Raw genomic sequence first — 15,469 nt, forward strand, 5'->3', positions numbered from 1 at the left:
AGCCATGCTCGGCCACAATTTGATTTATAGTATAGACAAGGCCACATACACCATAAGTGCACACCATGAGCATTCAGGTAACACTGTTCAGTTGTCTGAATAATGTTGAACAACATATAATAGTGAACAATATATTCAAGTAATATTAGCAGTTGTTTAGTCTTGAGGACATGGACCCTCAGAGAATATGGCAATCACTAAGATCAGAAGTGATGTCACATGAGTGTTTCAGACTGTGGTAAGCATAAGGTATTTTTCTCACTTTCCTATCACCACAGAGTAAGGGCATGAATGTGGATTATAGACATAAAGTAGTTGGCAGGCTTTAAGCTGACTCTCCAGCTTGTTCCTGGTAAGATGCTCATCTGCTCTTAACCTCTGGGTCCTCAGATTTGATGCTTGCTCATCTCAGAGTAATTTCCTTTTTGGTATACATTTCCAAGAAAGAGTAGTAGCATTTTACATGTGTAAAGGACTATAACATGAACCAGGAAAGGGAGAATTATCTTTTGAAAGAATATCAAAGACAAATGAAACCTTGGTTTTGAGCCAAAGGGTATTTCCTCATTTTGAATCTAAAATACTAAGAGAATTGTATTAAAAATAAAATAATTACAGAAGCAAAAAGCTTTAGCTCAGTATATGTTGCTAAATATTCAAAATCACCTTCTGCACAAAATCTCACCCCTTCAAAAAGTCCTCTGATATTAAGATAATGTATTCATTACCGTACTCAAAAGATTTCCATTTCAATTTATTGTCAAGGTTGAGAAGTTCTGGATAGTACTCATGGGGAAAAGGGTAACTTTACTGTTAAAAAGATGGCACTTTACAGCCTCTCAGTATTTCCAAGCACTGACAATTTCAGATGTGGAACAATGCAGTGATGCAGGACAGCTGTGATTCCCCTTGCAATTCCCATTTCATAACTGGGAAACCGAGGCACAGGTGTTGAATACTTTCTTCAAAGCAACAGTCAATGACAAAGCAGAACTTGGACAGCATTCTTATACTCCAAATAGGAGCATGCTATGAAGATACTACACAGGTCATCAGGAACTTTCCTAAATGCCTCCCATGCAGTCAGAACAGCCCTACTTCTGCCTTCTGGTAGTGAAAGGGTAAATAATTGTCTCGGGGGAGGAACAACACACGTCCATGACTCATATGGACCATTTGGACTCAAGTGGTTTCATTTATTTTTTTGAGTTAAGGGGGGAAAAGAAGGGGGGGTGGGAAAGTCACCCCCACAAAACCTGTAGATGTCCAAAGAATACAAGAACACATTTGACTGTCTGTAGTCATCCATTGCTTCCTTTCTATTCATAGAGAAGATTCAGCCTAGCTCTTGACTAGAGTTTTCCACACAATAAACTGTGATTCCTCCTGGGTCTTTGAGCCTAGAAATGCCAGCTAAAGGAAGACTGTGGCCCCAAATGATGTTCTGTGGTGAGAAAACACTCTGAATAGCAGTTCTGGAAGTTGTTGGTTTAATGCCCCATGCACGGAACCATGTGGAGCATGCAATAAAAGTTGGAGTTGTCCAAGAAACATGTAATTGCTGACCTCTAAGAAAATAAATCAACCTACAAACAAGGAAAACATTATTTCCTTCAAAACCTTCAAAGCAAGACCTGCCATTTTAGGTCAAGACAAAGTTGTGGGATCTGTATGAGTGTGGATTCATCATATAAACCTCTAGTTGAAGTGAGCCATCTGTCTTGATTCACCTATTATTACTTCAAGCTGAGGAAGGCAAGGGCCCAAGAGACCCTGCCTCAATGTTTAATCGTAAAGGACAATTACATAAGTAACTATCTTTATGGAAAAGACTCTGTGGCAATAGGTTTTCCCCAGGAATGGAAAGGAGATATGAATAGAAAGCTACAGATACAATGTTGTTCTTGATGGATCTGAAACTCAGGCAGTGGAGAATTTTGAACTGAGCTAAGGGGATGCCCTACACAGGTTTACTTATATAAAGGAAGAAGAGTTTTTCCATCAACTCCTAGCTGAATCTGCTGCACATCATGGGCTGTGGATGCTGCCCAGTTCCGCTCTTCTGAGCCTGACCATGCATGTCTGACTAGGTACGCTGTGTCCAGGTAAGGCTTCAGTTGATTTTTGACATGTAGGAGCTAACTGAACAAGTCAGATAAAAAGTGAATTTCTCTCTTTCTTTGCAGTTTTCTAGAGGTAAAAGGTTGGGAGAAACACATCCTAAATCAGCAGAGACTCATTAGCCTCTGAGGTAAGTCTACTAAGAAAATTACTGTAACCAGGACTAGAACACACTGAATCAAGTTTCCAGAGACATTATTGTTTAGTCAGATACAATTTATGAGTCACTGTCACTTCCATTGCGCAAACAAATGGTCAAGTAGAGCTTTTGTACAAGTGAATGTAATTCCAGTGCCTTTGCTGTGATGAGACCTACTTATCGCAGACTTGGATTCGACTAAGTGAACAAAACATTGATGAGTGTCCTACAAAGAAAACACTCAGTAGCATTAAATTGTTCTGTCAGTTCTGTGATGAGCACTAGATTAAAGCTGTGTATATTTAAAAAAAAAGAAAAAAAGAAATCCATTGAAAGACTGTTCCTTAACAGGTAGATAGTGCATTAATGAAAGAAAGTATTTTCATCAAATTATGCCAGAGGAGAAATTAATTACTGGGGAAATAGGGGAAGAAAAGGATCTCTGCATTCTGCAGCCTCAGAGTGCTGTGCTATTTTTACCTCTTGAAATCTAATTTCCATGAAGCATTTCTTCAGAGTCCATATTTTCTGAATATTAATTCCTCAGCAGCCTTGCTAAGATAAATGCCATAATTCTAGAATAAAGAGACAGTGCCCTGATCCAAAGGCCTTTGATTAGGAAGTGCTGTATTTCAGGAGGAACCTACAGCTCATGCTGGGGCATTGTAAGTAACCACTGCCCAAGTGGTAGTCAGACTGACAGAGGGAGGCTTAAACTCCCTTAGAGTTGGTGGGGAGGGTGCATATTATCTCCAGCAGTATAAGCTTAGTTCGTGCACAGAATATAAATACAACTCCATTCTAATTTTAATGTCCCCTGCAGACTCATACTGATGGCAGATTCTAATGTAACATCATGAAGAGCATTTGCTTGTAGCTGGTTTCAGTCTATGGAGTTTACAATAACAACAATGTAGAGTATTCCTAGAATTATGTGTATGCTTTGAGTAGTGCTGCTTCAATGCTCCCTGCTTCTTCACCTTCCCTTCAATATCCTTATTATCCCAACTGCACCACTCTCCTGACCCTCCTGCCACCCAGCAGTTATCAGAAAAACACATGCATTTTTCCCAGCCAGCCTTATGTTCAGAAGAACAAGTGTTTCAGATTGCCACGCTGAGACAGGGTCAGTCCCCGTGAAACATCTGCCTGAACATACTGTGAACACTACCCCTGGCAATGGGCTGCAGGTGAAATTCTGTGTCTGGGACATGGGACTCAGGCTCAGCATGTGCTCCTGAGACCACCAGATAGCATCACATCCTGTAGGAGCTCTGTGGCTGCTGCTGCAGAAGAAAATGCCTCCCATCCTAGTACATCTGTGAAGTGGGATGGTTCACAGACACCCTGGCTTTGCCCCAGGAAGATTGTTGCTAAATATCTGCAGTGATGAAAAGTCTCTCAGATTTTTAATCATTACCACCTGAAGACTGACAGAGATGCGTGGCAGAACCCTGTTTCTAACCATTGTTTCTTTGGGTCTGGAACTCATGATCCTATCCAACACCGTAGGCCTGTGATGGCATGGTGCCATCTGCCTTCTGCCTTGAGAATGAAGGTGAGGCCAGGACAGACAGACATTTTAATGCAGCCCTCCTGCACCTACACAAGGTTCAGGCCTGTTAGCATTAGCCAGTCTTTCCCCACAGCTGGAAGCCATTCTCCTGGCATGCACCAATATGGCACGGGGTATGGTAGAGGTGCCAGTTTCCACAGTGGGCAAATGATAAAATACTTCAGTCTCTAAAGAGCCATTGGCCAAAGAAGGGAGGTAGAAAAGCCCCCTCCATTGTTACTGAGGGTGTGAGAAGTGAACAGAATTTGTTGGTGCTTGTTATCTGAAGTTGATATTGCCCCTGGCATGAGCAATGAGAGAAAGCTCAGGGCACTCATTTTGAGGCAATGAATGACCATTTACTTCATCTCCTTGACTATGAAGAGGCCTTACCCTCTCCATAAAGCTCTTAGAAGAAACATCGTGCACTACCTATGGCAGAACAAAGATTACAGATAGTGAATTAATGTCTCATTTACAGCCCTATTGGAACTGCACAGTGGTAACCTGGGCACACATAGCATCACAGAATCAAAATCTGCACTGGGTTGGAAGAGACCTCCAGAGGTAATCTAGTCCAACCCCACTGCAGTAAGCAGGGACATTCCCAACTAGATCAGGTTGCTCAGAGCCCCATCAAGCCTGTCCTTGAATGTCTCTACAGATGGGGCCTCCATCACCTCCCTGGGCAACCTGTTCCAGTGTTCCACCACCCTCCTGGTAAAGAACTTCTTCCTAATGGCCAGTCTAAATCTACCCTTCTCAAGTTTAAAACCATTGCCCCTTGTCCTAGTGCTACAGGCCTTTGTAAATAGTCCCTCCCCAGGTTTCTTGTAGGCCCCCTTCAGGTACTGGAAAGCGGCTATAAGGTCTCTCCAGAGCCTTCTCTTCTCCAGGATGAACAACCCCAACTCTCTCAGATTGTCTTTGTAGCAGAGGTGCTCCAGCACTCTGATCGTTTTTGTGGCCCTCCTCTGGACCCTCTCCAGCAGCTCCATGTCCTTCTTGTGCTGAGGGCTCCAGAGCTGGACACAGTACTCCAGCTGAGGTCTCACCAGAGCAGTGTGGCAGAATCACCTCTCTCCATCTGCTGGTAATGCATCTTTTGAGGCAGCCCAGCATGAAATTGGGCTTCTGGGCTGCAAGTGTGCATTGTTGGCTCACATCCAGTTTCTCCCCCACCAGTACCCCTAAGCCCTTTTCTGCAGGGTTGCTCTCTATCACAGCCTCCCCCAGCCTGTATTGATAATGGGGATTGCCCTGACTCAGGTGCAGGACCTTGCACTTGGTCTTATTGAGCCTCACTAGTTTCACCTAAGCCCATTTCTCCAACTTGTCCAGGTCCCTCTGGATGAAATCTTGTCCCTCTGGCATATCAAGTGTACCACTCAGCCCAGTGTCATCTTCAAACATGTTGAAGCCACTGTCTAGATCATTAACAAAGATATTACAGAGTCACACAGAATTACAGAATGGTAAGGACTGGAAGAGTCCTCTGGAGATCATTGAGTCCATCCCACCTGCCAAGGCAGATTCACCTGGAGAAGACCACACAGAAACACATCCAGTTGTTGAATGTCTCCAGAGATGGAGATTCCAGCACCTCTTCGGGCAGCCTGCTCTAGTGCCCTGTCACCCTTAAATTAAAAAAGTTCTTCCTCATGCTCATGCTCAGACGGAACTTCTTATGTTCAAGTTTGTGCCTGTTATCTCTTGTCCTGTCACTGGGCACCACTGAAAAAAGACTGGACCCATCCTGTTGCCTTGTAAGTATGTATAAGCATTTATGATACTCCCCCTCAGTCTTCTCTTCTAATATTAAACAGCACTGGTTCCATATGGATCCCTGAGGGACACCACTTGTCACCTTTCTCCATCTGGACATTGAGCCATCAACAACTACCTTCTGGATGCAACCATCCAGCCAATTCATTTTGCACAGAACAGTCTACCCTTGTCTACCGATGAAGTCATTCTATTGTAGAAAGCCATTACACTTGTCAGGCAGCACTTGCCCTTAGTAAAGCCATGCTGGCTGTCTTGAATCATCTCCCTGTCCTCCATGCTCTTTATCAGATCTTCTAGGAGGATCTATACCATGATCTCACCAGGCACAGAGGTGAAGCTAACAGGTTGACTGTAGTCATGGGCTGTAATGTTCTGAACTTTGCAAATGCAGCAATTTTCTCACTCTCCTTGGAGAATAAACCAACAGCCTCTGCACAGAATGAACACGGAGATAGTATGCATGGCCATACCCCAGACCACAGCCTCTTTTCTCTTTTGGGGTCAGTGAAAGGAAGGAATTATCCATCTTCAGAAGCATCCTCCCACCAGGCTGTGCCAGCAATGTCCTACCTGGTTCCACATCACTGCCATTGAGTATGAGTCATCAGGCCCTCTGCAGGCATGTTTCCACCCTGTCAGCCAGCCACAGCCCAGGCTCTAGTTAGCACAGAACATTCCCAAGTTCATGAACAACCCTCAGTATGCAACAGCACTTCCTCTCTTAGGGAACAAATAACTTGGTGAGTTCAAAGTGGGACACAGTGGGTTTTGCACTCAGACTATTGCCTTGCTTCTTTCTAGGAGGTCTCTGGACTCACTGCAGGTATCTCAAGTGCCCCTGAGGTGGATCACCATATTCTACACACCAAAGGACAGAGGAGAAATGAAGTGGGTGTCAAAGTGTAAATTTACTGGGGGCCTTCTTGGAGAGGACTGTGGTGGAACATGGAGGAGGGAACCAGATGTCTTGCAGACATTGTCCTCACTCACAGACTTCAGAAATGTTGCAAGTGTTTCATGGAGGTCTTGCTAGCAGGGTCAAACTGCTAGCAAGACCTCCTCAAAACACTCTCAACATTTCTAAAGTCTTCATATGTTATGCTTTCACAGTTCCATTTCTTGCATACAATCCTATTTAGAGGCATGAATTCTAAAGTGCCAGGGGAAAGCTGTTGGAAAACAGGATTTTTAATTCCAATGGACTTTGAAAGCAGACTTACTGCTCAAGACAAACACACACCTTTCCTGCACTGGAAATATTAGAATGAAAATCTAGTTGTCAGGCAAACTGGTGTGAAAATACTTTCAAACCCAGATACCCAGCCCTCAGTCTCAAAACTACTCATAAAAGTACTTTGATTATTCCTTTTATTATTATCTCAGCCATTAACATTCTGCTGGTACCTCCATTAGCGTACGAACTGGCCATGTCCCTTCATTTACCTGCCTCTGCAGAAACAAAAGAAATGCTCTTTCTCTTAGTAAATACATCAGTGCAGGTGCTCCTTGCAGATAAGGTAGAAAAGCAACTTCAAACATTAATAACAACTTATGAAGAACATGGCTGAATTTTTAATAGCTGAGTACCAGAAGGAAGTCCTGGAATATGAATACATATTTCATATTTATCTTTTCTGAGCACAAAAATCTGGGTTCAGAGACAAGCTAAATAATGGAATTTCTGTATTGTAAGAAAAGACAGCATCAAGATTATGTTCGGGTCTACCAGACATGAACATCTGGTTTGCTTCTTGTTACAGGATCAAACAATATCAAAGAAGAAGCCCATTTGGGGCTAGCAGCTGAATTCCAGCAATGGCGAGAGACCGCAAGATAAACAGATTCATTTCTGAAAAGATATAAAAATGACTGCTCTGAATCACTCAGCTCCTTGAGCCAGGCAACGATCTGTGACAGAGAACAGGCATGCCACAGCCATCAGCCAAATCACCCACACCTAGTGCAGAGGAGTAGCCAAAACCCACCCTTCTCCTCTATCCCAACTCCTCCCCACCAAATAAGACTGGCAATGCTTCACCACATGCCATGAATACTGATGAGGTTTAATCCTACTTTGATGCTGGGTGCTTCAAGGGGACAAGCCAGGTCCCCACCCCTCATACCTGAGCTCTTCCCACAGCTCTGGTGTGGGTCACCACTTCCCAAATTGTTTGGTGTCCAAGCATGGCAGGCCACATGCAGAGCTGGTGGCTCATGCACTCTTACCCATCAGGTTAGGATCCTGGTTAGGACAGAAGCCAGGTTTCCAGATATGATGCTGCTGTGGAAACCTGCATTTCAAACACTACATGTTTTCCAAGTCCAGCAGAAGGTGAGGAGCAGAGATACTCATTGGGTGGTTTGGGAGATATGGCAGTTTTGTGCAAAGGCATCTACTTCAAAATGTTTACCTTGGGGTGACAAGGAACACTGTCCCATGACTGACTATGGCACTGGTTTCTGCTCTGGTCCCTAAAGGCACGTGGCTGGGAAGCTTTCATACTTGTTAGTTACGATTCAGTGTTTTACATTTGTGTCAGCCCCCAGATCTTTTATGTGTTGCAGCTGAGTTTCTTTTTCTGTATCAAAGACTGCATTCTTTTTCTTTGCAATGTATTTTTAGGAGTGACAAGGGATCAATAGAAACAAGTAATTTAGGGATCCATAAACCCCACATAATTTAGCTTCATATACCACACTTTAATAAAACAAGACATACCAGTCAGCTGCTTTGCACACAGGTATATACATCTATGTCTCTGGTTTGGTTTACGTTAGGCTTTGTGCTTTTGAGCTCTGACAGCTATTTAACACTCTATTAGAAAACCCAAAACATACTTAAATAAGGCAACATGAGTCTCCTCTCCTCAGCTTCAATTGAAAATACCATCCTGCCTCCTTTTTTCCCATGGGAAAAGAAAGAAAAGGAAGCGTTAGTCACTCTCTATCCCTTGCAGTTTTTATGGGCATACAAACAAATGAGCATAATTTTTCTACTGACTTTCCTCTATAGACCTGGATGATTGTGACAGATAGTCAGCAGCCAGCCTCAATCACAAGTAACTTTTGATTACTTAACGTGACCCTGCCTGGAAAGAGGAAGGCTGGGAAGCACAGAGCCTTGATGCTCTCCACAAGGATATCCTTCCTCACATAAAGAACTGAGCCACCAGACAGAGCGCTCAAAGCCGGCCAGCTGCTTGACAGCAAGTTGGTGTGACCCTCACCATGTGCAGCCATGGTCAAACCAGGTTGGTGGAAGAATCCAGGAGAAAATTTTCCTTCTCTAAAAGTGAGTTGCAAGCTGCTGAATCACTCTGGCAGGCAGGAGTCATCATGTCTAGGGGAAGGGAAAGTCAATGTCTCCTGGAGGGAATATTAATAATAAAAACCAAAGCAAGGACATCCAGAACTCAAAAGGATCTTTACATTTAGGTAAAAAAAATAACAAAAAAAAAAAAAAAACATTCCAAGAGTGGCTCCATGCACAAATTAATATTTCAGGAACCATAAAACAATATTCATTTTATATTTATGGTACAACATTATTCATCCACTATGGTTTCAAAGTATTTTACAGCCCTGCACTAAGAACACAGCTCCTTCGCTATGAAATGCAGCCACCTTGTCATGGGAGCACAGCAACTGACAGGACTGTCTAGGGCACAAGGGAAAAAAACATCAAGGGAATGTGGCAGAGCTCAGCAGTGTTCCTTCTCTTTTTTAAGTCTTACAGAAACAAGGCAAATGAAAAAATTAGGTACAGCAACAACAGTTGAACAGAGAAGTTTTAGATATGTCCTTGCTGAAATCTGACTGGTACAACGCAGGTAAATAAAGACATAATAACTTACACAAACAGATTTTATTGTCCTTCCTCCCAGCTCAGTTGTAGCAGTCACTAGCAGATCTGTCAGGAGCAACTCATGTTTTGTAACCCAGGGCAAATCCACAGGAACTGCCACAACTGCAGTAACGAAGCCACTGGGGATCCCCTCTTTGCTGGGCCTTGTCCCTTCCTTAAAAACTGGAGAGGTGTCTTAGTTTTAAGAACAAGCCGAAAATACACTTTACCCCACAAAGGATGTAAAGATGCTTTCACACAGGACTGGAAAGAGTTGGAAGTAAAATGGAAGTGCTATTCACAACTATATGCAGAAATTACAAAATACACAAATTCACATTCAGCCTCAGCCCAGTCCTTCTACCTGGGCTTACAACAACCTCTTTAAGCCAAAAAACCTTTTCAAAAACCTCCCCGGGTTAGGCCGAAACTCCAGGCATCAAATGCCCCCCCATTACTATGCCCCTCTGCATCCCCCCATTAGTAAACCTGTGTGAAACAGCTAAAATTCAACTTGCCAGCTCCAGGACCCTAGCAAGGCGGCTCTAGGTCTCATTCCCCCATAATCACACAGATAAGGGAGCAGCATTGGGAAGGGGCAGCTTGTGTTGTCCCCTTATAATGCAGGCATTCTGTAAATGAAATAACAAAAATTACCAGATGGACTTTTTGGTCCATCTCTTGCACCTATCTACTCTCTGGAGGTCTGTAACTTTTTAAAGGCACCCAGTCTCAAACCATGACAAGAAGGAGCATCCATTTCTTCTCTCCATCCCTGGCAGCCTTCACCCCAGCAGAGGAAAAGGGATGCAAAGTTAACTAGGGACAAAGTTACTAGGAACATTCAGTATTCACCAGCCCATATGTATCTTCACTTATTCTATAGACTGCATTTTTGTGAACAGTCAATTCAATTAGTCATAACCTTCAGAAGAAAAAAATGCAAATTGCAGCACCTTGGCTACCATAGTAAATTATCACAGTAAATTATTCTTTAAATACAGAATTTGTATCAGAAGTAACAGAAGGTGTTATATGGGATGATATGGGTGTAGATTAGAAGTCAAATAACGCACTCTCAGAGACAGACACTGCCCAAAATCTAATTTTCTTCTCAAAATAGAAGTATGATAAATTAAATCAGCAGCCAGAACTGTCTAAAGAACTCCAAGCAATGCCATGTGTTTGTTTTATGTGGTATATGCATGCACATACACATGAATAGGAATTTATGTCTACTCAGCTAGAGTCTGCTGTTTGTATCCATTAGAAACCCAAAAAAAAAAAAATCTTCTGCTAATTCACAGGACTTTGCTACAAAATTTTCCAGGAAAAGGGGAAAAGAAAATTTTAGTTCTATCTTACCTAGCACAAATGCTAGCATCATTTCAAGAAGTATGCATGTGGATGGGCATCAGGGACGGTTGATTCAGAGCATGGCAAAGAGTGCAAAGTCTCCTACAGCTCTCTGATTAAAACTATAACAACCAACATGGGCTACTGGAGGGTTTTCAGCTGAGGTAGGCAGTATTTTACACAAGCGTTTCCAGCTGCATAGGGTGTTTCAGACAGCCATTGTAACTTCTTGGGAAGACCTCACAGCACCCTAGGACAGCAGGTCAGATGCTAGGTGCTAGCACTGTTTTACAAGCCAGGGGAAGGAAACGCTGCAGAAGGACCTGTCTTGGCAAAACCTCTCAGATAGACCCTGTTGCTGTTTGGGTCAGCAACCTGGTCTCCCAAATCCCTTCAGTCTAAGTACTGCCATGGGCTTGCTGGCTGCCTCATGCCTGAAATTGCTCCTAATTTTATGGCACTGCTTCCATCTTTATATTCAACATACACTCTCTGAAAACATGTCCCCCTACGTGTCTCTGTGTACACTAAAGCATTCATCATGTGAGCACTGCATCAGTGCTTGCAGAGTACAGTGGCGTATTTGGTGAAAAACATTTTAGTCCAAAGGTGATTCCAAAATATACCATCCAAGGAAGAGAGCTAATTCAACAGAGTTTAGGTGGGATTGTCCAAGCAGCAGAGAGCAATTCTAGTTAAAGATGTCCCTGTTCACAGCAGGGGGTTGGACTAGATGACCTTTAAAGGTCCCTTCCAACCCAAAACATTCTATAATTCTTTCTATATCTGAGCTCCAAGCAAGATTATCTGTTTAGTGGTATGGTATTCTGCATTGGCTACTCATATCTCACCCTTGGTGGGTGACAATTAACATGCACAGTAAAACTTGCATAGATGAGAAAAAGGATTGCAAGTGATACAGCCTGTATTTTAGTCCCAGTCACAGGACCTCTGGTAAATAGCAATAGCAAGAATTTTCCAACTCAGTGATGTGATGCTTTGTTACCTGGGTGCTTGCATTTGTCATGACAGATGCATATCCAGGTCCTTTCTGTAAGGTGGAGCTTTCAAGTCAAACTTGAAAATCTCTTACAAGCAACCCACCATCACTCTATTATAATAATGTTCTCTGCTAGTGAATCTAAGCCAGGGACTCTGGGGACATTGAACACCTTCATATTCTTGGAAAGTCATTTAACATCTGTCTCTTTCTATTTAAATCCTGCTGATCATCTCATGGACTTAATTTTCCCAGCCATAACATGAGCCAACAGTACCCACTTACATGGTTTGCAGATAGAAATGTCTGCAGTAAAGGGCTGAAGCAATTAATGAAGAAGACCTTCCTGTCTGACACAGGGTTCGCCATCTGTGTGAGGACATAGTGTGAAGATCAAGTTGAGCAGCTGAGATAACTGATAGACTGATCTATACAGACAGCTAAGTCAATCACAAGCATAAGGCTGCTACTGAAAGGCACTGTGGGTCAATGGGACATCTGCTGTGCTATGTAGGACAAAAGACTGAGGTGGATGTGATGCTGTGGTGGGAACAGCCCCTCTCTGCAGCACCAGCATTAGGGGTTGGGAGATGGCTTGGAGCAGGGCAGGGCAGGTGACAGGGAAGCAGACCAGAAGATTATGTTAAAGGACGAGTCACTCTCCTATCTCAACATCATTAAAGCTTACACGGACACGAAAAACGTCTCCATGTCAGACTCCCTGGTCAAGTTGTAACACAAGCATCATAACTGAATTACTAAACATCTCTCTATCCACAGCTGCTCTCAGCTGATGCCTCTTGCAGGACAGAGATGCCTCTCTCCTGTGTCTCCCAGGGTAAGGGCAGGGAGCAGACTTGTGCTGTTCCCTGATAATCACAGAGCCAAATAAGAGCTGACTTTCAGTGCCACAGCTCAGGCAAAAATCAAGAGGTCACACTTCATTCTAAGCATCTAATTGGATTTTTCTTCCATGGTTATTAATCATCAGTGAATACAGGAATAAAACATTAGAAAGAACAGCTCTGACATACTCAAATATCTCTCTGCTCCAGTGTTTGGTCAGTACACCAATCCCTTTGCTCTTCCCTCTCCTTATTCAAGGTGTCACCCTCTCTTTTAGGGCACAGAACCTTACACATCTTCATCTTCCACTACCTAGAGCTCTTAAGCCTGGTCTATGCAACACAGGTGACAGCTCAGATCGTTGCTAGGCTTACACAATGAGCACAGCTCAGGTAACTCATACCCCTGCAGAGGCACCTGGTGCCATTTACTGAACATTTATATATTCTTCAGAGAAGGAAGGAGGCATGTAGGATGGTCCAATATCACAGGTAGATTTGGTATGGGACTGGACACAGGCAGGGCCAGATGGCACTGCAGGACTAGTCACAAACACAGATCCCCATACACACTTTCTGGTTATTGAGCAAATAATTACCATCTCCCTTTAGGACATGTACAGCATGTGCCAGCCCAATTACAACATATGGAGCAGAAGAGGACAGTGCCATAAAACAGCAACCAAGAATGAAAATTAGCCTTGGGGGCAGGCAGAGGCCTTAACTCTTCCTTTTCTTTTTTTCCCCTCTATGTTTAGTTCCTTTCACTTCCTCTCTGTCAGCTTATTTTGTTGGGTTCTTTTCAATCATTGCACAATTTTTTCACAGTCAAGTATTTTCAGTGTTCCCAGCTCTTGATGAGTGTAAGCCTCTCCTTCTGCCAGGCAGGGACAGAAATGCTCAAGGGCAGAAGGGCTACCCCTTTCAAGGCAGTCACCCATGAAGGCAGCTCCAGACCACCCTCGAGCTCTATGAATACAGCCCCATCTTGGAATGTAACACTCTTGTAAGGCTGCTTATGGTAATAGAAATTCAGCATTCACTATGAATAATCACAGATTTTATTTATAGTGACAAAATGAGAGGGCCGTTTATGCAATATTTACTCAGGTTACCCAGGTCAACAGCAGCCTATTTGTAGTGACTCATACTGTGGAATTAAATATGTTAAACATAGCACAGTTATAATCTGAGCCTGGCTTGCCTTCAGCAACTGCCTTGATCTCATTTTCCTCCTTCCCTCCCTAAAACAGATGAGAGAATTCGAAGTATCCTATGTAATACAGCCCCTCATTCTCTTTACCATGTCGCATGTGAGTCAGTGATCAAAGACACAGAAAGGGGTGTTCATGATGTCTTTTGAAAGAGTTTTGCCTAGTGATCCACAGAAAACGGGGGCACTTGTGTAGGATAGTGCACCCCACAGGCCCCCAGCTGAGGTAACCAGGGCACCATCCTCGCAGGGTTGGATTGTTGCAGCTCTTACAGTAAGATCGCTTGAGGACCCAGGTAGCTGATTCATACAAGTTCATGAAAAAAAAATAAACAGAAAAGCCGAGGATGGAGTTTTAAAAGTCTGAGTGCAAGGCCTCATCAGAAAATTGCCTGCAAGTTTTTACAGTTCAGATGAGTGAAGGGAGAATGATTCCTGATGAAGCCTTTTTGCCCTTCCTTGACATGCAATGAAGGACCTGTGCCTTTTGTTCAGGCACAGATCCTACTATTCTGGTGTAGCTGCAAAGGAGATGTGCTAAAGCATCCCCCACTGGAGGTGCAATTTAGTGCAAGGGCTACCCTGAAGTGAAGGATGGACTAAAAGTGTCAGAGAAACAACCCCATGTGGGACGGAGGACTTTCTTTGCCTGGGACATGAGAGTTTTGCTGTGAAAAGCCCAGGCTAGTCATCAGAGAGGATTTGAGCTCTGTATGACCAAAATCCCTATATGCAGCTGCAGTGACCTGCTGTGCACCCATGTGTCTCCAGTCCTGGGAAGATCCACCCAGCCTTGCCCACTAGGTAGAAGTGGAGAAGAGCCACTGAACAAATCCACCAAAAATTATGAGAAAGAAGGAATATAATAGGGACACAGATTTTTGTGATTGTAAGTTTCCTTCTGCATAAGCTTTCATTTGAGGATAAACTCAGTTATATTTTTACCTTATGGTGTCAATTTTGGGTGCCACTGAGTACATGGACCCAAACTACAGACCTGGAACATCTTACAAGTTAAGGCAAATTGGCAAAGACCCTGCTAGAGGCCACAATTTTGGTTCTAGTTTTATTGCATCATGTTGGGGTATTGATTGACTCCTGGTCTGCCAGCACGCTGACCACAGTCTGGCACAACAGGTACTGAGACAGTTCAGTGGCTGTGCCAGCCCTGGGAGGCAATGTGTGCTCCATAACTGGTTTTTAAAGATGCCATTCAAAAGGCTTTCTGAGACCCTGCAGCATGGAAGCTGCAACCATTTTTCACACAAATGTACTTTCAGGGTGCCTTTTATATTTCCCCCAATAAAACTGTCCAGAAGAGAAACTACACCGAGGCATGGACTAAATTGTTCTGATTCAAGTCTTTCCCATTTGGAAGGCGCATTATTGGAACAATGGATATAATAAAGTGATGCTTGTTTACATGACTTTTCCATTAGCAGAGAAGAATTTGTGGGAGGTGTAAACTTTTCCAGACATTCAATTTGGGCTGTTTAATGAAACATCTTAACTAAAGCATCAGGATATAAAAGGGTGATTTACCACAGCTTATTGCTTCGTTAGAGAAGATTTTAAGTATAAGAGATCAAGCTTAGCAACTCTTTCTAC

Source organism: Dryobates pubescens, chromosome 6 (assembly GCF_014839835.1).
Source record: "Dryobates pubescens isolate bDryPub1 chromosome 6, bDryPub1.pri, whole genome shotgun sequence".
Taxonomy (NCBI): domain Eukaryota; kingdom Metazoa; phylum Chordata; class Aves; order Piciformes; family Picidae; genus Dryobates; species Dryobates pubescens.